The sequence below is a fragment of the Sorex fumeus genome, unplaced genomic scaffold (assembly GCF_029834395.1).
Source record: "Sorex fumeus unplaced genomic scaffold, SorFum_2.1 ptg000035l, whole genome shotgun sequence".
NCBI lineage: Eukaryota > Metazoa > Chordata > Mammalia > Eulipotyphla > Soricidae > Sorex > Sorex fumeus.
In genome coordinates, this window is record NW_026606092.1 from 15555848 (window position 1) to 15578239 (window position 22392).

General features: G+C 41.5%; 1 protein-coding gene across 2 annotated transcripts in view; it reads right to left on the reverse strand.

The window, feature by feature from the left end:
• The window catches only part of LYPD6 (LY6/PLAUR domain containing 6), a 182061-nt gene that overhangs the window by 137705 nt on the left and 21964 nt on the right, over positions 1-22392 (reverse strand). Inside the window, exon 2 of one of the 2 annotated variants that reach the window (XM_056117569.1) lies at positions 7139-7254. The exons of the other annotated variant lie outside the window; for it this stretch is intronic. The gene's annotated coding sequence lies outside the window, so the exon portion shown is untranslated. The remainder of the gene's footprint in view (positions 1-7138; positions 7255-22392) is intronic. 2 annotated transcript variants of the gene reach the window in all.

The following is a 22392-nucleotide window of genomic DNA, read 5'->3' on the forward strand; positions in this document are numbered from 1 at the left end:
TGGCCAAGGGACACTTCTAAGCTTACTTAGGAATACAGAGGCATTTGCATTCGGCAGGGACACTGAGCTCAATTAGAGATGTCCATAAGGAACCTCCAGTCATAGTTCCTGTTCTGTGCCCTGATGTATGAAATACCATATTCTTTTATTGTCAAAAATTCAGTATATTGGAGAGTTGCTCAAATGTTGTGCTGTTCTGAGGTCCCAAATGTGCCCTTTCTTCCTGCGAAGCTACACGTATTTCCTCAAGGGCTGGCTCAGTCTGTGGTCCTCTCCCAGGGAGCCTGGCCTGAACATCTGCCCCTGTGTATTAGGTATCAAGCCTCTATAATCCCACAATCCCTTCTGCCTAACCTTGCCTGTAGTGCCATTAGGAAAGTATGCACTTGATCTGTTTCTCATCCATAGGACCTTGTACTCTTTTCTTTTTATGTTTTGCATTTAGGCCACACCTAGCTATACTCAGGGATTACTCCTGTATCTGCACTCAGGAATCACTCTTTGTGGTGCTTAGGGAATGCCGGATATAGAACCTGAGTCTGCTGCATGCAAGGCAAGCGTCTTACCCACCGTACTATCTCTCTGGATCTAAGACCTTGTTTTCTTGAAGGGAACAGAAGTTATATTTCTGACATTTCAAGGGTTCGCCACTCCTAACAAACCTCTGCCTACTTTGTTCTGGAGCAACTGCAGGGAATACAAAAGAAAAAAACAAACAACAAGAACCCTGAAAACCTCCCTGACCAGAATGTGCTCTCATTCTTCTCACAGCTTTGAGAATTCAGAAGAAGAAGATGAGGATGTGTATTTGCAGCTGTTTTGCTAGAGTTGGGCAGCTGGGAATTTTCTTTCTCTTCCTTGACATTTCTCAAGGTGGTTTTCTACGTGCATTTACTCACAGAGCAGTTCCATCAGGTCCTGCAGAGGGTTGGTCCAGGACTGCAAAAGCCAGTTCTGCACAGAATACTGGCTATTCCCTGGCAACTATTTTAACTCAGAAAAGATAGGATTTCTACACACACACACACACACACACACACACACACACACACACACACACCCTACCACCACCACCCCCACCCACCAGGATTCTAAAGGCTTGTTGAAATGGACTCATACAACTTTTAAGTACCCCAATCTAGTACTCACACATGTGTTATCTCTGTCCTATAATGTCAGCTGGACTAATAACTTATTTTAACAGCAAAGGTGAATGAATGTCTTAAATTACAGACTTTGGTTTTGATAAAGCCAGTTGTAGAACTAGCCAGGACTGCGAAAGAGGGAACTGAAAAAAGACTTCCAAAGCTCTTAAAAACTGAGACCCTCAGTCCTAAAGCTGTGAGGAACTGAATTGTGCAATAGTCATGTGAGAATAGATGCCAATTTTTCCCCAACCAAGTCTTCAGATAAGTCACCAGCCCTGGCTAATCTATAAATGGAGCCTGAAACAAAAGAAACCTTGAGACAAAACTCATCCATCCCCTTCTATCCCACACAAAATGTAAATCAAAAAAATATTTATTGTAAGCTACCCATGTGCTATAAATTACTAACAAAATCTCCTTTATTGCTATTGAAAACCTAGATACCAAAAACATGTTTTTTCCTTTATTTTATGGCGGGCTGTAGTGATAGCACAGCGGGGAGGGCGTTTGCTTGCACGCAGCCAACAGGGCCAACCCAAATTCAATTCCTCCGCCCCTCTCGTAGAACCCAGCAAGCTACCAAGAGTATCTATCTCGCCTGCATGGCAAAGCCTGGCAAGCTACCTGTGACGCACCCAATATGCCAAAAACAGTAACAACAAAGTCTCACAATAGAGACGTTAACTGGGACCGCTCGAGAAAATTTATGAACAATGGAAGGACAGTGACAGTGATATTTTATGGCAGGTTGACTAGAAAACCGCCATTAACAAACTGATAAATGAATGATGAAAGTAAAAAGTTGAGAAGGGACTTAATGGAAAACAGGGTTCAAGGATCTCAGGTACATCAATAATGTGGGGGAGTGGCATAGTTCTATATCCAAACCGCCAATCAATAAGACAAGAGAATGAGATCCAAACTACAAAAACCAAATTTTAAAATTTTTCTATCAAGGCAGCAGACTGGGCAGGGGGCTGGGGTTGGGGTGGGGGAGAACTTGGAGATACTATATATCTAAAACTCAACTATCAATAACTTTGTGAATCACAGTTCTTTCATAAAATTTCCAAAAAATATTTAATGAGAATCCCTCTAAAAATGAGCTTCTGAATTATTTTAGTATACAAAAGCTAAGGCTGAGCATTTATAAAATTATGTAAAATGAAGAAAGGGTAAAAAAAAGGAAACAAAGTTAAAATTTGTAAAGGGGCGCAGGAGAAAACTTCAGGCTCCATTGGTTTATTTAACTTTTAAATCTTATTAAATTTGCTAGATGCATGTTAGCATTCATGGTTCATTTGCTTTTATTCTGACTTCTATAAATAGGCACAGTATGAGCCCTGATAAGTGACTTGAAATCTTGTCTGATTTCAAAAATAAATTAGGATGTTAAATCTTAAAAATACTCATACAAATGAACGAAGCTTGGTTTCCTCTACTCCCATCTACCCACCTATTACCCTCCACCCCACGACCACAGCCCCCCACCCTGCTCTATGCCTGGGATCATTTCTGCCATCCTTGCTCTATATTTTGGCTCTGCATTTATAAAATCTGGCATTCTCTCAAATCACTTCGATCTGACTCCCCTGCAAAAACAAACAGGAGCTACCTGGAGCCGTGGATTTCCACTCATTGACATTCTGTGCGTGCCAAGGGTGGGAAGGGCATGTTAGAGTTGGTTGCAGTCAGTCAAACTCAGCATGGAACAGCCCTTATCAAGCCATGCAGTGTTTTTCTGCCTCTGAACATGCCAGCATTGGTTTCTCTAGCATTATAAATGGAAACATATGTAACTGCCACAAAACTGAAAGATCTAAATCCCAAAGTCCAGCCCAGAAGAAGCCAGAGAGTACATACGGTTAAGATGTTTGCCTTGTATGTGGCCCGTTCGAGTTTGATTTCCCGCACCCTCTATGGTCCCCTGGACCCTACCAGGTACAGTCCCTGAGCCCAGAGCCAGGAACAAGCCTGAGTACCACTAAGTGTGGCCCCAAATTTAAAAAAAAAAACCCAACAATAAAAAAAACAAAGTTCAGGCCAAAAAACAACAATAAAAAAAACAAACTTCTGGTACAAGCAGATAAGGTCTATTTAAGTTCATAAAGGGGACAGAAAGTGAGTGGAGGGTAAAATCCGTATGACCTAAACAGTATATGGCACACAAAGGCAAGCTTGAAATTCCAGGTAATTTGATTATGCAGAATTCTTATTTAAATAATGAGCAGTTCACACCTAACACTGAACTGCCACTCTGTGGGCAATTAGTTGGTTTGTAGCTTTCTAAGCTGCCTTCAGCTAAAGAGTAATGTCAGTTTCATATACAGTCACTGCATATGACAGTTCCACCTGTTAAATCCTACTGTGCTCCTCTCTGCTCTGTCTATAGAGTTATGGTCATCTACACTGTTTATTCACTAAAAGCATTTCTGAGCTCCCAAGAAGATAGAAATCACTTGACAGCAAAACAAAAACAATTTAGACATGATATTTGGTACTGTTACAAAGCTCAGTTCTACTCAACAAGATTATATACCTTCGTATTTAATTTCTCTATTTAATTGGGAAGAATTTATATTAAATTATTTTTTGTCCCGGGGGGAGGGAGTAATGACAGAAGAAATTGAGTCAATAAAATAATTAAAACTTTTACAACTTTAATCTCCTTCTCTTTTTTCACCAAACTTTAGAAGACCTTTTAGGGTTTAAAAAAGCAAAACAGAGGGGCTGGAATGATAGTACCGCGGGTAGGCATTTGCCTTGCATGCGGCCAACCTGGGTTTGATCCCCGGCATCCCATATGGTCCCCCAAGCACTGCCAGGAGTAATTCTTGAGTGCAGAGCCAGGAGGAACCCTTGCGCATTGCTGGATGTGACCCCCCCCAAAAAAAATAAATAAATAAAATAAAAAGCAAAACAGAATGTCCTGAGGATTGTAGTTTGGGAGTTGCAGCAAACTCTTTCTGAGAGAAGCCATATTTGACTTTGGTTGGGTCAAGGCAAAGTTCTCCTGCTTTGTTGCTTTGGGGTCACACCTGGCAATGCTCAGAGGTTAGTCCTGGCTCAGCAGTCAGGAAGTACTCCTGGTAGTGCTAAGAGACCTTATGGAATGTTGGGGGTCAAACCCAGGTCACCCTCTGTACTATTGCTCCAGGCCCAATCAAAACAAAGTCTTTCAAACTCTTTAGCACCAATTGGGATCTCAGACAATGGCCAGACTGTCCTGGTCAGTGAAGACCATTGCAGTCTTCAGCTGCAATCACTGTACATGTCCATCATTCCCCCCTGTAAATATGCACGAGTTTCTGAAAAACTGCTGACTAGATGTAGACTCTTACCTCACCACAAGTCTACCACGCATAAAGCTGGACCCTCCTACTTCTCTTCAAAATTTTGCTGTATAGCCTCTGTTGCTTAGATTAGTTTCCCAGCATGGCCGTCTTCTTGATAATAAAGCCCCACTATTCTATTAAAGCGTTTTTGTGCTTTTGGGGCAACATGAAAAACACTACTCTAGATACTTAGACTTCCCGATAAATGCAGGAGCTGGAGCAAGAGTACCATGAGCAGGGCATTTTCCTTGCATGTGACAGATTTGGGGTCCGTTCCCAGCATCCCATATGGTTTTCTGCACACCACCAGGAGTAATTCCTAAGTTCAAAGCCAAAAGTAACCCCGAACACGGCCAGGTGTTGTCCAAAAGATTTTTAAAAAAAAGAATTCTAGATGAAATGTAGAGGGAGGAAAGAGAATGAGAAAGTACATGAAGAAAACTTTAGGGCTAGATCTAATGGAGCCCGTGGCAGTACCAGCGATTTATTCCCTGTCTTGGTAAGTACATGCTGGTGTAACCCTCATGGGAGACTGATCAATTGATTACAATTAGAGACATGGTTCTCAGCTCCCATCTGCCACAAGAGTCTGTCATATTCTCTCTGAACCTGGAATCTGCCATGGGACTAACTTTGGTCAAAAGGATATCAGTAAATGTGGTACACAAAAGGTTTGAATACCTGGGCTCCTTAATACCTTTACATTTTTAGGACTTGGGGAGGCACATCCAACGGGGCCACTCCTGCCTCTATGCTCAGTTATTACTCTTGGAAGTGCACAACAGACTGTATGCAGTGCCAAGTATCAAACCATGGCAGCCCAACTGCAATACAGGTGCCTTAACCCCTGTATTATCTCTCTAAAACCATTTTAAGGATTTTTCAGCTTTATTGAGGAACACTTGACAAATTAAAAAGTATAATGAAACCTTCGAACCACCCCAAATTAACTCCCATAACATTCTAATAACTGAGTTCACTGGTGTGTTAAAACAGGCGCTGAACGAGAGAAATGCCAAAGGTAGGATGCCACGGCAGTAGAAATTCTAACTTGGAAGTTAGAAGACCTGTACTGAGTCAGCTCCTAACACCCAATAACTACTTGTGCCAATTTGGAAAGGGAAAAGTGCTACTTATTACTTGAGTTCTTTTTCTGGCTCTGTAAAAGGAATGAAGTTATCAGGTTTACAAGGTTATTACAATCATTATGATATTAGCAAAATATTTTGCAAGCAAGATGCTGCTCAGTGGAAGGTAAACCACCCAGCAGAAGTACCATCTGGGTGGAGGTCTGCATTGATAAGCTGACAATTGACACAACTGTGAGTGACTGCCTCAGATAGGTGGAGAGCCTGTGTGAAGGAACTGCTCGTTAGAAAATTTTGCATGTCTGGGTTAGAAAAAAATAAAACAAGAATGACACCATGAGACTGATTTAGTCTGCAGCAGCAGATAGGGAGAGACACTCAGACCACAGAAAAGCGATGAGAGAAAAACCTCCCATCTTGTCATTCATCTACACGTGCCCTCAGCTGGCTGCATGTCCAATCCCCTGGGGCACTTCTGAAAACTTCTGAAATATGTCTGAGCCTGGAAGATTGTGAGAACTCCATAAATATTTATGGAATAAGAACAACGACTAGGCTGCAGCGAGATAAGCATTCTCATGCATTACTGCTGGAAGGGCAAATTAGTCTTTGAAGAAGTCAATCTGTTCATAAGTACCAAGTTATTTTCTTTAATTTTGTTAGGTTTCAATAGTTTTACATGCAAACCCTTGTTCAAATAAGTCTACATCTAATGACCACTCCCAGGCAAATAATGAAAGACAGCAACAAAAATGGATGCATAAGGATGCCAGTTGCTTACGCTGGATGACTGTACATTACGCCAGTGAGAACAACTTGACTTGCTTGGAACATGCATAAAACACTTGTGCTCTGTAAGCCCTATGTTATAGGCTGGGATATCTGACAGGTAAACAAAAGAAACAATAAATCAAAACAAGGTGCTACAAAAAGTCTGGAGTTCTCGCAACCCAAACGGCAGCTCATTAATATTTCAAAACTTTGAGAACCTGCCAATCAGTTCAGGTCTGGTCAGGTTAGGTCTCAGCCTTTCAACATCCTGGTGATCTCAACTAATCTCCAAATCAAATGGTAGACACTTACCAATTAAAGCACCCAAAATGCACAAGGAGGATTGCAGGCAATATCAGAACAGGGAAGCAAAGAATAAATTTCACTTCACTGGCTTTCTTTGTAAACCCCCAATCTTTGTGAGTCAGGTCTCCCCCTAGCCCCAGATTTTCAACTCATCACTAGCCTAATATTCTCCACCACAAATGACAAAAATTCTCAAGGGATTAATTGTACTCTTATCCCCCCAAACCCACTAAAAAGCTGCTAAAATCACTGCAAGTTCCCACTAAGTTCTATCTTCCTGCAGGCTATGAGATGTTCTCTCAGGAGTGTAATGAGGAGTGTAATGAGAAGGATTCACTGTAAGAAGAAAAATAAATTAAAGGGGGGCAAGAAAAAGAAAGAAAAATTAAATTTTCTATAAGGGACTAAACTGTGAACCCTTATAACCAAAATCACAAAAGAGCACTTCATTCAAGCGCAAGTTATCAAGTAGTATTAAGAGCCTACTTACCAAATGAGTCAGACATCAGAGCTAATCAGCCAGGAGACCCTGTCAGCAGGGTAACTAGAGACCATCACAGGAAGTTTTCATTTAGGGTGTATCCCATCGATTCTTGAAAACTGCAACTTCAAACAAAATGGCATTATCACAATACATGTAAAAGCAGGTTGTTGAACAGCCAAGCTTGTTATTTTCTTTTCTTTTTTTTGGGGGGGGGCTATATCCAGCAGTACTTGAGTTTACTTCTGGTTCTGTCCTTGGGAGTCACTGTTAGCAGCACTCAGGGACTATGTGTAGTGTCAGGAGTCAACTAGGGTAGACCCCAAGTATCTTAACACTACAACCATATATATACTATCTCTCTAGCCCAGAACTGGTTCCCCCTTGCCCGCCTTCTTCTCATAAATATTCTATCAAAACAATGCTGAATGAGATTATTCAAAGATTTCTATACAAGCCACCACATATATAATAGTAAGTAACATACCATTCATAGAATATTTTTTAAATTTTTATTAGTGAGACATCATGAGGTATAGTTGTAGACTTACAAATTTTTGTGTTTGGTTTCAATTATACAATGATCAAATACCCATCCCTCCACCCGTGCCCATTTCCCACCACCACGGATCCCAGTATCCCTCCCACCCCCCATCCCACCCTGCCTCTGTGGCAGGGCATTCCCTTTTGTTCTCTATCTCCTTTTGGGTGTTGTGGTTTGCAAAAGAGGCAATGGGTGACAATCATGTTTGGTCTATTGTCTACTTTCAGCATGCTTCTCCCATCCTGGGAGGATCCTCCCAACACCTTTATTTGGTGTTCCTTTCTCTATCTGAGCTCCCTTTCCCCCTAGTATGTGTGGTTAGCCTCCAAGCCATGGAGTAAAATTCCTGGTGCTAATCTCGGCCATTATTGGGTGTTAGTCTCCTATTTTGTTACTTTATGTTCCCCAGACATTCATAGAATATTTAATACTTCCCAGAACATTCCATTTACTGATCATTTGAACTGCACATTAAATCCCTAAGGTAAACAGAAAAAGATCTGAAAAAGACAGGTAAGCCAGATCTTGTTCACATTTACAGACCCAACTGATTACTGAAGGTGAGCCAAGGAACTGGTAGGACATGGTCTCACACCCATTCTTCACATCAGGCTGGCACAATCTTCTTTACCTGATCTCAGAAGGTGTTTTCACACCTGCTTTAGTCAGTGGAATCCAACATGGTGTCCAAAGACAACCATGCTGACCCACTTTTCTTCATTATATCCTAATTATAATATGTTTACATAGAAAGTGGCATGCCTACCCATACCATGACATTTTGACAATTATTATGATAATCTCCATAGAGCCTTATAAGGAATGGAAAGGCCTTTCCTGTTCCTGGGAAAACCCCTCCCCATCTCAGAAAACTTATGCATAAACCAATGATGATAATAGAAAGCTAGATTCCACTTACAAGTGGGGCTACTCTGTTCACTGCTTGCTTAGTAAATTCTCTCTATTCAGGGGTGAAGGCAGATGCTCGGTGGTTCCTCCCAGCTCTGTGCTCAGAAGTCACTCATAGTGGTGCTCAGAGGGGCCATTTGGTGGTGGGATTGAGCCCAGGTCTTTTGCATGCAAAGCATGAGCACAACCCAACTCTCTAGCTCAATGAATTCTACTTTAGTTGTCTTTACCAACTCACTCTTGAATTCTTTCCTGCACAAAGTCTAGAAATTTCTGTGTTTGGGACTTAAGACAACCCCTTAAGAGCAGGTCTCAACCACCTTCCCTTGCATCAAAAGTATCAATATTCAAACTGAGCTGAGAAAGGGACTCTCCTTAATTGTTGATGGGAATGCCAACTGGTTTGGTCTTTTTCTGAAACAATGAACATTCTTCAAAAAACTGAAAATTGAGCTCTCATTTGACCTAGCAATAACACTTCTGGGAATATACCCTTGGGGCCCAAAACACACAGCAGAAATATTATTTGCACTCCTATGTTCATTGCAGCACTATTCACAATAGCCAGAAACTGGAAACAACCTCAGTGCCTGAGAACAGACAAATGGATAAAGAAATTATGTCACATCTACACAATGCAATAATTATCAGCTGTTAAGAAAAATGAAGCCATGGAATTTGCCTATAAATGAATGGATATGGAGAGTATCATGCTGAGTGAAATGAATCAGAAGCAGAGGAACAGATATAGAATGACTGCATTAATTTGTGGTATATAATATACCAAAAATTATAATATAATATCCACGACCAGGGAAAACAGGGGCTAGGAGAACTGATCAATGGTTGGAATCAACCAGAAATGTGTGTGCAGCAGAGGGTAGGTAAGATAGAGAAGGGAACAATATGAAAATAATAGCTGGAAATGATCATGTTGGACAAGAACTGAGTGCTAAACGTAGGTAAAGGGATATTCCTGATAACCTTTAAGTATATGTATTGCAAACCACAACGCCCAAAAGGGAGAGAGAGAGAGACAGACAGAGAGACAGAGAGAGCGAGAACTTCAGGAACATGAGGAAATGGAAAGATATCCCCTGCTCATGGATCGGGAGAATTAACGAATTAACATTGTTAAAATGGGAATAGTCCCCAAATCATTGTACAAATTCAATGTGATTTCTGTAACAATACCCATGACATTCATCAAAGAAATGAAGCAAACACTCCTGAAATTCATATGAAACAATAAGCTGCCACAAATAGCTAAAGCAATTCTTGGGAAAAAGAAAATGGGAGGAATCAAATTCCCCAACCTCAAACTCTACTACAAAGCAGTAATAATTAAAAAAGCATGGTACTGGAACAAAGGCAGAACCGCAGACCAATGGAACAGGGTTGAATATACAGACCCCCCCCAATATATGATCAGCTAATCTTTGATAATGTAGCAAGAAATGTGAAGTGGAGCAAGGAAAACCCCTTTAATAAGTTGTGCTGGCAAAACTGGACAGCTACATGCAAAAAAAATGGGCTCAGATCTCTACCTAACATTATGTACAAAAGTAAGATCAAAATAGATTAAAAACCTCAACATCATACCAGAATCCATAAGGTACATTGAAAACAAGGTTGGCAAAACCCTCCACAACATGGAAGCTAACGGTATCTTTAAAGATGACACACCACTAGCCAAGCAAGAGAAAACAGGGATAGACAAATGAGACTATCTTAAGCTAAGAAGCTTCTGCACCTCAAAAGAAACAATGACCAAAATGCAAAGACAGTCTACAGAATGGGAAAAGATATTCACCCAATACCTATCTGATAAGGGGTTGATATCAAGGATATCAAAGCACTGGTTGAACGCCACAAGAAGAAAATATCCAACCCCATTTAAAAATAGGGTGACAAAATGAACAGAAACTTTCTCAAGGAAGAAATCCGAATGACTAAAAGGCACATGAGGAAATGCTCTACATCATTAATCATCAGGGAGATGCAGATCAAAACAACAATGAGATATCATCTCACACCACAGAGACTAGCCCACATCCATAAAGAACAAAAGCAACTGGTGTTGGCACAGATATGGTGAGAAAGGGACCCTCCTTCACTGCTGGTGGGAATGCCGACTGGTTCAGCCCTTTTGGAAAACAGTATGTTCGATTCTCAAAAAAATTAGAAATTGAGCTCCCATTTGACTCAGCAATACCACTCCTGGGAATATATCCCTGAGAGGTAAAAAAGTACAGTCGAAATGACATCTGCACTTCTATGTTCATTGCTGCACTGTTCACAATAGCCAAAATTTGGAAAAAACCCAAGTGTCCGAGAACAGATGACTGGTTAAAGAAACTTTGGTACATCCACACAATGGAATATTATGCAGCTATTAGAAAAGATGAAGTCATAAAATTTACATACAAGTGGTTCTACATGGAAAGTATCATGCTAAGTGAAATAAGTCAGAAAGAGAGGGATAGACATAGAAAGACTGCACTCATCTGGGGAATATAAAGTAACAGAATGGGAGACAAATACACAAGCTTGGAAGCTGGCAGCACATGCTGGGGGGAAAGGCAGCTCAAATAAGGAAGGGAACACTAAGTAAAGGATGTTTGGAGGATTTGCTCAGGATGAGAGATACATGCTGATAGTAGACTATAGACTGAACACGATAGCCACTCAATACCTCTATTGCAAATCAAAACACTCTAAAGGAAAGAGAGAGCAAAAGGGAATGCCCTGCTACAAAAGCGGGGTGGGGTGGGCGGGAAGGGGTGGGAGGATGGGAGGGTTACTGGGATCACTGGTGGTGGAGAATGGGCACTGGTGGAGGGATGGGTACTCGATCATTGTATAACTGAAACCCAAGCATGAAAGTTTGTAAGTCTACAGCTGTACCTCATGGTGTTTCACTAGTAAAAATAAATTAATTAATTAAAATTAAAATTAAAAAAGAAAGAACGAGAGTGAGCGAACGAGTGAGGGGGGAGGAAGAGAGAGGAGAGAGAGAGAGAGAGAGAGAGAGAGAGAGAGAGGAAAAGTGCCTGCCATAGAGGCAGGCTCAGGGTAGGGGTGGGCGGTTGATGGGAGGGAAACTGCAGACAGTGGTGCTGGAAAATGTACAATGGTGAAGGTATGGGTGTTGGAACACTGTGTGACTAAACCCTAATCATGAACAGCTTTGTAAGGGTCTATGTCACTGTGATTAAATTTAAAACAAAAAAAACCCAGACTGAGCTCAGCTTCTTCTTCCCTTATCATGCTAAGTTAGCACATGTCAGTTCTATAAACACAATATGAGAAAATAATTAGACGAGATAGAGACTAACTGCTTGCTCGATCCCTTGCTATCACTTGGGCATAGTGTGATTTAGAGCAAATTATTAAAACATACCTTATACCTATTCCCTCCTTGTCAAGTGCGGATAGGAACTGAGTCCTGTGTGTCAGGTATGTGTTGGGGATATATTAGTTTCCTACTGCAACAAATTGCCATATATTTGCCACAACAAAATACCACATGCTGAGTTTAAAATAACACAAATGTATTAACTCAGAGATCTGGAGTTGAGATGTGTACAAGAGGTCCAAGAAGTCCCATTGGCTAGAGTTCAGTGCCAGCATGTGGCATTCCTTCTGGAGTCTCCAAGGGAAAATCTGTTCCTTGCCTTTCCTAGTGGTCACACATTTCTTGGCTTTCTGTTTCCATATATTCTTTCTTCCCTTCCCTTGCATCCCTCAGCATGGCACTTTCTCTGCCCTTGATCCTCTGCCTCCCTCCAGTAAAGGCCCTAGGATTACACTAGGCTCACCAGGATTATCAGGCTAATCGCTCATCTCAGTTTCCTTAATTTTATTACATCTACAAAATCTCTTTTGCTATGTAAAGTATCACTCACATGTTCCAGGGATTAGAACATACATATCTCCAGAGGACCCTTATTCAGTCCACAATAATATCAAGGAAAAATTTTACATATCAGCTGAGCTCAAGAATTGAATAGAATATATGTATTTTTCTGTTTCTTATAAAAATTAATTTACTGAAGGTATTATTAGTTTAAGAGTTGTCCATGTTTCTATGTTTGAGGAGTGCAAAACTACCACACCATGCCTACCACCAAGTGATAATAATCCTTAACCACAGTCCATAAGAACCTTACACACACACACACACACACACACACACACACACACACACACCCCTTCGATTACCTCAGTCAGAATCTGTGGGTTTGTTCTTATTGGACATTACCTAACCCTTTGCTTTGTTTCTTTCTATGCGTGAGATCATTCAGCATGTTTTTCTCTATCTGACTTATTTCACTTAAAAAAAAATTCCATCCATATGAAAACAAAATGTAAGGTTTGTTTATTTATTTATTTATTTATTTATTTTGCTTTTTGGGTCACACCTGGCGATGCACAGGGGTTACTCCTGGCTCTTCACTCAGAAGTTACTCCTGGCGGTGCTCAGGGGACTATATGGGATGCTGGGAATCAAACCCGGGTCGGCCGCGAGCAAGGCAAACGCCCTACCCGCTGTGCTATCTCTCCAGCCCCAAGGTTTCACCTTTTCTTATAGTTGAGTTCTATTCCATAGCCTATCCACACTCCAATTCAGTGTTCAACTGTGAAGCCTAGTGGGGCTCGCATAATTATTACATAATGATTATTACAATCATCTTTTGAGCTTAACAAATTATTAATGTACCCAATGCCTCAAAAATTCTTATATTTCTCTGAATTGACAGACACACTTCTCAAACTTAGGGATAGATAATAAAAAGGCAGTAAGATAATAACACATATTAAAATTCATGTTCCTTAGTTGGACATATAAATATATATATATACATAAATACACATATGAATAATGCCTATATACATGAACATTGAAATACATTGATACTGGCACATACCACTGGTGGCTCACACTGTGTTTCAACAAATTGTAGTGCCAGAGTCAAGCATTAACAAGTATGTACATATACACAGGCTCGACTAAGGAAGAATTATATATCAATCTCTGTCTCTTTGGTTGTGCTTCTATTCTACCTTTGCTTAGTCCCATAGCTAGCTGCACACATCATTCAACACTGAATCCTAGTGTTATTCAAACATATGACTTTCCTTAGTTAATACTGTTCTTTGTGCTGTGTCTTGGTCCACATTTTTCCTTCATCCCTTCTATCCTCCCCAGACTACCCATCTTGCCCTGATGTCCCATTTTCAGCTCTCATTTCTACAGCTGTCTCAGGTCTGAAGTGACCACTCCCTCTCTGATGTCCCACTGTAACTTCCATCATCATTTCTTTACATACCTCTGTCTCCTTACCAGAGTTTTAGTTTCCGAACATGTCAGATACATAAAAGATGTTGATTGATTGAATGACTGAATCAATGAATATAATAGAAGGAAAAGAAACAGTAAGTATATGATCGATTTCTTCTAAGGCAAAATACATTTCTTTTATTAAATTCATTTATAGGTATTGGGGCCTAAGAGATGCAGCAGACAGGGAGCTTGCTTTGCGTGTACTGACCCAAATTTGATCCCTAACCTCCCATATGGTCTCCCTAGCACTGCCAAGTGTGGCCCCAAAACAAATACAAATTCATTTATAGGTCCAGAAACAGTTTTTGTTTATTCAAACAGTGTTTGTTTATTAAAAAAATATTTAAAGGTTGTAGCTGGAGCAATAGTACAGCAGGTAGAACACTGGCCTTGCATGCAGCTGACCTGGGATTGATCCTTGGCATTCCATAGTGTCCAAAGCACTTCCAGGAGTAATCCCTGAGTGCAGAGGCAGGAATAACCTCTGAGCACTGCCAGCGGTCATCCAAAAAAAGAGAAAAAGATTAAAGGTAAGAAGTTCTAACTTTATGGTATAGTGGCACAATTTTTGCAAAATAATATCTTCCACAATTTAGGGGGTAAAGAACAAACAGCAACATTTATGTGACCAGGAAAAAAATGGATTAATTTTAAAATTCTCTTTATTCTTTCATGTTAAAAAGGACCAGAAATGGAACGATGACCACCTTAAATTACACATTGCATTGGGATTATAATTTGTGAAACTGAAAGAGTGGGACATTTATTCTTGCTCCATCAGTGCTAAAACAGCTACAGTGCTACCTTCAGGGCTGCATTTATGGCCATATCAGTAAACATGCCCATAGAAACAGCTCTCAGGGAGCCTGATCAACAGCACTGTAAAGTAAGCATGTTAACATGTGCCAGGTAAGGTGGCTATTGATGTGTTTCCCCTCTGGAGCTCCCCTAAGAAGCACATTAAACTTAATTCTGAAAAGGAATGTCAAGAAACTGTGTATCCAAATCCTCCATCACACCAAGGAGACAATGCCGTTTCTAGCAAAAAGGAAAAAAAAATATACTTGCTCTTTGTCACACTACCTCCACTACCCAGCCGTCGCCACACTCCAGGACGCTTTCCGGACCGCGTGGCCACTTTGCGGCCATGTGACACATCATCAGACACTAAATACCCATCTTCCGGAATTGTCGCACCATATTTGATAGGGTTCAAATATGGTAACACCTACAAGGATGATTAGAGGTCGCCCCAAAAGCCTCTATCCCTCTCGGAAAGACAGGCAAGCTACCGAGAGTATTCCGCCTGCACAGAAGAGCCTGGCAAGCTATCCGTTGTGTATTCGATATGCCAAAACCAGTAACTACAACTAGTCTCATTCACCTGACCCTGAAGGCTTCACCGACATGGCAGCACTGAGAAGGATGAGAAAGGAGAGGCCAACAAAATCTCAAGGCCGAACTAGGCTGCCACAACGAAGGAAGACAAAAATGATCGTCTGTACTTTCAATGCATGTACGCTAGCATCAGATGCATCCATCGAGGACCTGATGGTACAAGCGCGAATGATCAAGTATGACATCATTGGTCTGACCGAGACAAGAAGGCACAAATCTCACCATGCCGTTTTCAACACTGGAGAAGAATTGTTCCTCAGAACATGTGATAAAAGAGATGTCGGAGGCGTCGGTGTCCTTGTCAACACAAACTTGGCCAAGAGCATTGATTCATTCGAATGCCTAACAACCTGAATCGGACGTTTACATTTGAATAGATGTGGCTCACTGCCTGCAGCTTCTATCTCCGTTGTCTACGCACCAACATCCAATTATGATGAAGGAGAAATTGAGAAGTTCTACATGGAGCTGGAGAAGTTCTATAAAGAAGACCACACCTTCTACAAGATCGTTGTGGGTGATTTTAATGCCAAGATAGGACCGAGAAGATCAGTTGAAGAACTTCACATCAGGACCCATGGCCTAGAATGGAACGAACAGGGTGAGAGACTGTCTGAGTTCATCATGTCGACCAAGACCATCCATGGTAACTCACAGTTCCAGAAGGCAGAATCTAAACGATGGACATGGGAGTCTCGCAGTGGACGATTTCACAACGAAATAGACCACATCATATTCAATCGACGGTTTTGCCTGACCGATGTCGCTGCTGTCCCAAAATTTCAAAAGGGATTGGACCACCGTCTCCTTCGTGCAAAATTCTACTTCACAGAGTGGGGAAAAAGGGCTGCAAAGTTCAAAAAGAGAACTCCCAGAACGACCACCAACTGGGAACTCTTTGGCACTATTGCGGCAACATGGGAAGATGCCATTGTTGACAACATTGACGAGGAATACGATCGACTGGTTCAGCACCTCCATGAATGTGCGAGGAACGCCAAGAAAGAGATAGCCACAAAAAAATCGCCTAGAGATAGCCACAAAAAAATCGCCTATCTTCGAAAACTCTTGAGCTAATTCGCCAGCGTGGTTTGGCGCATGCCTCAGGCAACCGCAAGCTAACGTCCGAGCTTGCAAAGCAGTGCAGAGATGCGATCAAGGAAGACCTCAAAGAGAGAAGAGCAGAAGTACTGGTAGATGCAGCAGAAGCCGGGGAAAGTATTAGTAACGCCTGCCTGTCCTTCGCCAACTACAAGACCAAGATGACTGCCCTCCGACATCCTGATGGATCCATCACATCCTCCAGAACGGCAATGGAGAAGATTATCCATGACTTCTACTCAAATCTCTTCGATAGCCATGTCCACTTGCTGACATACCAAATTCCACAGGATGGATATGTCGTTCCCAACGTTCTCCCTTCCGAAATCCGACACTCCATTTCGTTGGTAAAGAAACAAACAGCACCCGGCCCAGACAAGGTCAGACCTGAACACCTGAAGAACCTGCCATCAGTACTCATCAATACACTGGCTCGGCTCTTCACTCGCTACCTGTCTAAATGCAAGGTTCCATCCCATTGGAAAACCAGCAGGACCGTACTACTGTTCAAGAAGGGAGACATCCATGACATTGGCAACTATCGTCCGATCTGCCTATTCTCTGTCATCTACAAGTTGTTCACTCGAGTCATCCTAAATAGGATTGGCAGAACACTAGATGAAGGACAACTATGCGAGCAAGCCAGGTTCCGCAAAGGATTCAGCACCATCGACCATATCCACACAATAACCAAGCTCATTGAGGTTTCTCCGGAGTTCAAGATGCCACTCTGTTTATTGATTTAAACGTTCATTGATTTAAAGAAGGTCTTTGATTCTGTTGAGACAGAAGCAGTCATTGAAGCCCTAGCCAATCAGGGCATTCAAGCCCAATACATCAGGATCCTCCGTGAGCTGTATTGTGGATTCACTACCGGGATCTCACCATTCTACAAAGAAGTGATCGTTGATGTCAAGAGAGGGGTGCGGCAGGGTGATACCATTTCACCGAAACTCTTCAGTGCCACCCTCGAGAACATCATGCGACGACTGGAATGGGAAGGAATGGGAGTGAAGATAGATGGTCGGCAACTACACCACCTCCACTTTGCTGATCACATTGTTTTAATAACACCAAACATCAGCCAAGAGGCACAAATGCTGGCCGACTTTGACCATGAGTGTGGAAAGGCAGGACTACAGCTGAATCTTACGAAGACAATGTTCATGAGAAACAGCCTCGTTCCTGACGCCCCATTCACTCTCAACGTAACGACCATCTCTGAATGCAACAGCTATGTGTACCTAGGTCGAGAAGTCAACATGACAAATGACCTGGCACCCGTGCTGAGCAGGAGGAAGAGAGTGGCTTGGAACGCCTTCAAGAACGTCAAAGAAATAGCTGAGAGGATGAAGAACCTCCAGCTCCGGGCACATATCTTTGATTCCACTGTTCTTCCTGCATTAACATATGCCTCAGAGACCTGGGCCCTACGCAAACAAGATGCGAACACTATTCAGGTCTCTCAAAGAAGAATAGAAAGAGCTATGCTTGGAATATCACGTTTCACTCAAATGAGAGAAAGAATCCGGAGTTCTGACATCCGTCGACGATCGAGAATCAGGGACACTGTCTCATTTGCCAAGGTGTCAAAAATCAGATGGGCTGGTCACGTAATGAGATTTAAAGACCGCTGGACTATTGCTGTTACTGACTGGATTCCACGGGATGTCAAAAGACCGCATGGCCGCCCACCTACCAGATGGTCAGACTTCTTCGCCAAGATCATGAACGATCGGTTTGAGGCTCTTCATGTTCCCAGGGCGAACAGATGCCATTGGGCTACAGTAGCATGCGACAGGACAAATGGAGACGTTACTGGCGCCCGCTCGAGCAAATCGACGACTTATGGGAAGTTAAGTGATTAAGTGAAGCTCTTTGTCAATTATAAAGCAAACATAGATTGTGCTACAGGCACTTGAAGATAAAGCTCATAAAGCTCTCTTTAGTAGGAGAAAAATTGGATTCAATGGTTAAATGCCAATCAGAGTGGGAACAGGACAGCTGAAAATACAAGATTTAGATGCAAACCAGAACTCCTTTGGGAATACATCACTACATAATGGCTGTCAGGAATGAATCCTAAGTGAGTTAGCTCCATGAACTTAGCAAGAGCAGAGATTCCTGTTTCTATAAACACATAGATAACCCAGAAAATTTTTGAAGAGTTACAGTTTAAGTGGGTTTGGAAAACTTCCTTAGCCTGGAAAGAAGGATAAAAACTTAATTGGGATAATAAAAATAAATGAAAAAATAAAGAAAAATCAAGAGCAAATTTCCTTCAACTATTATACATACATACAGAAGCAAAGAGCTCCTAAGGTAGTCATGAAATTTGGACTTGTGACTGATCTATTCATCCTGAGAAAACATTTAGCCTTTAGAAAAGGGCATTCTCTCTGGGGCCAGAAGTAGATTGTGAGCTTCATCATTTGACCTTTTCATTTGCCTTCTCTGAGCTGCCTCTTCTTCATGCATTATGAAAAGGAAGTTGAGCATCACTGGGACTCATGGGGGAAAAAAAATCAAAGGAAGCCTGCTCTAAATCATCAACTTAGGAATTCTTTTCCTGTCTACACCATGTCCTGTTCCATATTTTTTCCAACCATGAAGAGCAATGACATGCAGAAAAGTGATGGGTATGAGGTTTTTTTTGGCAGAGGGTCAGGGGTAGAGGGCATGGAGGGAGAACTTGCAAGAGACCAGGAAGCCATTATTGGGAAGAGTGAGATGATGTGTCCATGTTCTCGGAAGGGAAGCATATCACATATCAGGATTCTTCAGCCCACATTAATTACATTGAAATTATCATTTAATGATACACAAGAAAGGATTCACCAGGGACAGACACAATGTAGTCCTTATCCCCAGGCAGAGCTGACTGGTCCGAGTTAATGTTGTCCCAATCTGAGCCAATCAGCTCTCTCCCCTAGTACTGCTGACTCTGGGACTAGAGAGAGTTAAGTAGCAGTTCTACGTGGTAGCATAATCTACACGGTGTGCAAATGAAATCATCCTCCCACCTGGCCTATAGGAAGGAAGAAGTAAATCAACAAAACTGAAGGAATCAAGAGATAGGGACAGAGTATTGAATGTATTCATGTCCCTTCTAATGAGTTATTCCATAGCCTTGGTCTTCCAGCAGTTCCATTCTCTGATTCTTCCTACAATTATTCTGCACTTACTGAAGTAAGGGAGAACAGCACAGCTGATCATTATAAAACTGTAGTAGTAGTTAAGCATTACCGACCCAGATCACAAGGACCAATCAATCCTTACAGAGGGTCCCAAGAGAACAAGTTAGGAACAAGAAAAAGATCTTTTCTCTCTTGCTCATGAGATAATCCTATAGAAAATTTGTCTCAGTTCATTTGTTGTGTCTTTGTTGTTTTAGTCTAAATACCATATGAAAATAATGAAAAGATCTTATGCCTGTCTACTTCTAAGCAGATTAGGAAACGCAGAAGGTGACTAGTGTGAGACAGTCAGCCAGCTAAATGAACACAAATCCTTTGTCTTAAAAGATAGTGGGGTCCATTGTGAACAGGTTACTCCTTTATGCACATATGTATGAAAATCTATTCTTAGTACCAGAGGTTTAAGTCAGTATCTCCTCTCTCTAATTCAATGCGATCTTGAGATAACGTGAAATTATAGTGGGGGAATAATGAAAACAATTTGTAGCCCTCAGAAGTTTTGAAAGTATATAATTTTCCAAAACTTTAATCAAAGCTTTCAGGATGCAAATGTAATTAGCACAGTGTGTTAAAACATATAAAATATTTATGGGATAAAATTGATTAGAAGAGTGGGTCTCAGGAAAGGAACTAGAATAGACACAAGAAGAACTGATACGTGGAGGTAAGTTAAATTGCTATCCTATTCATCCATATGAACAATGTGTATTATTAGAAAAAGATAACGTCATACAAAATGAAAGATAATAGCAATACAATTTTGTGTTTGCTTGTTTGTTTTGGTTTTTGAGCACATCCAATGATGTTCACAGGCTACTCCCAGTGCTCAGGAGACCATGCGGTGCAGGGCTCAAACCCCAGGTTCCCATATGCGAAGCATGCCCTCCAGTCTTTTGAGCCATGTCTCCCTGATCCCTACTATTTTTGAGCTAGAACACTGAGACATGCTAGTGTTCATGACCTCAACCATATAGACTGTTCTACCAGTCTGCAATCTAAAAAAAGCTCTGATTAACATGTACTATAACTGAAACGATTAAGCCACTTACCAGAAATGTGCTTTGTCCCACAGGAAAGAAATACAATTTAGGCAAGCTTTAATTCAACAAATTCTAGCTCTCTTCACAACTGTGTCTCAATGGCCACTGGGTAATACAGTCTATGCCTCCATGCCTTTGCTTCCTCATACCTATCCTCAGGGGGCCAAGACCCCCTAAGGCAAACCCCTTTCTATGCCACAATCATATGGGCCCTGCTATGATATAAGTCAGTTCAATGTGCCAACAGACGATGGTTCTCCAGATTTTGCAAATGATTAATATGCCTGAGCTTCTATTCAACCTTGAAACACACTGGCTTTTTCACCCAGTAAAAGGTTAACATCCCTCCCAGAGCCTTGAAAGCACAAAACAGAAGGAAAGGATGAGTATCAGTAGCTTCTGGACAGGGTTTTTCTAATCTGGATGCAGTGGTTTTCTAACCTGGATGCATTCCTTCGTAGAAACTGGAGCAAAAGATCATAGAGCCACAGGCCCAAGCAGGTTCTTCTGGGGTGCTGGAGCTCTGCACCTCTAGTTTAAATGGCTCTGCCTTTCCCAGGAACATTCAAAGTCCCCTAACCAGCCTGAGGAGATCTCAAGAGCCATCTGTCCCCATAGTCAATCACAGCCCAGTCCCACCTCCTACCTGCCTGGTGCAGTAGTGAGGCCTGTCAAAGAAAAGCTGCATCAAATAGATGCATGTGATGGGAAGTGGCAGAGAGAAGAGAAAAAGGAAAGAAAAGGCAACAAACATTCTGTTTGCACCTTTCTGACAGAAACCCATCCCTATCCCACTTATGAATCTCATGCCCAAGTTCGGGAATTCCCTTTTTAAGGAATAGCAAAAAAAGCACCACTAAAGTTACATTCGATTTTTTTTCTGAGCAAAGCTTTGGCTTCTGCAGAGAAGCCAGGACCAGCACCCCATTTCCTCATCAAACTGAAATCTTTATCACAAGCCCCACTGCTTTTGCCATCATCTGACAGAGCCAGCAATTTCTAATTTACAAGCTGGAGAGGGAGAGAAAAGAGCCAGGGGGGAAAAAAAAAGATTTCAAGGTGGAGAATAGTTTTTGTTTGGTTTGGTTGGAATGAGCATTTCAGGCGGGGCTGAGCCAAGAACAAAATTCAAGTCACATAGGAACAACCTTGATAGGGGGAGGAGTAACCTGATGTTCAAATTCATTTGCCTCCCTTCTTGAAGTAATTCATCTTGAAAATTTCTGTGAAAATTCTACAAACTTGCCCAGAAATGGCACCAACCATCTGTAAGTAAAAACAAAAGCTCTCTGTAGTATATATCACAGGTTCAAAGCACTTCAGCATCGGCAGATTGAACACGTTATTAAAAGAATTTAACTGCAAAAAGAGCCTCCATAATTACACAGCAGCTGGTCTAATGTTGACAAAACAACTTTTAAAGGCTTTCAGAAGCCTTAAAGGCTAATCAATTAAAAAGGCATGAATAGTAATGTTTCTTCCATCCTTAACACTTGGGGCTGCGGCTCCAGCAAATACAGTGAGGTGTTCATTTCGGAACAATCATTTCTTATATCCTACAATTAAGTCAAACACAGGAATAAATTCTAAGTTGTGTCTAGGTGAGCCCATTAGACTTAAAATAAAATAACTTCATAAAACTCAATTATAAACACTGAACTTAATGAGCATTTCTATACCAGCAAAGTTACTATCCAAATGCCACGAGCTTCTTCCAGAATCTGAGC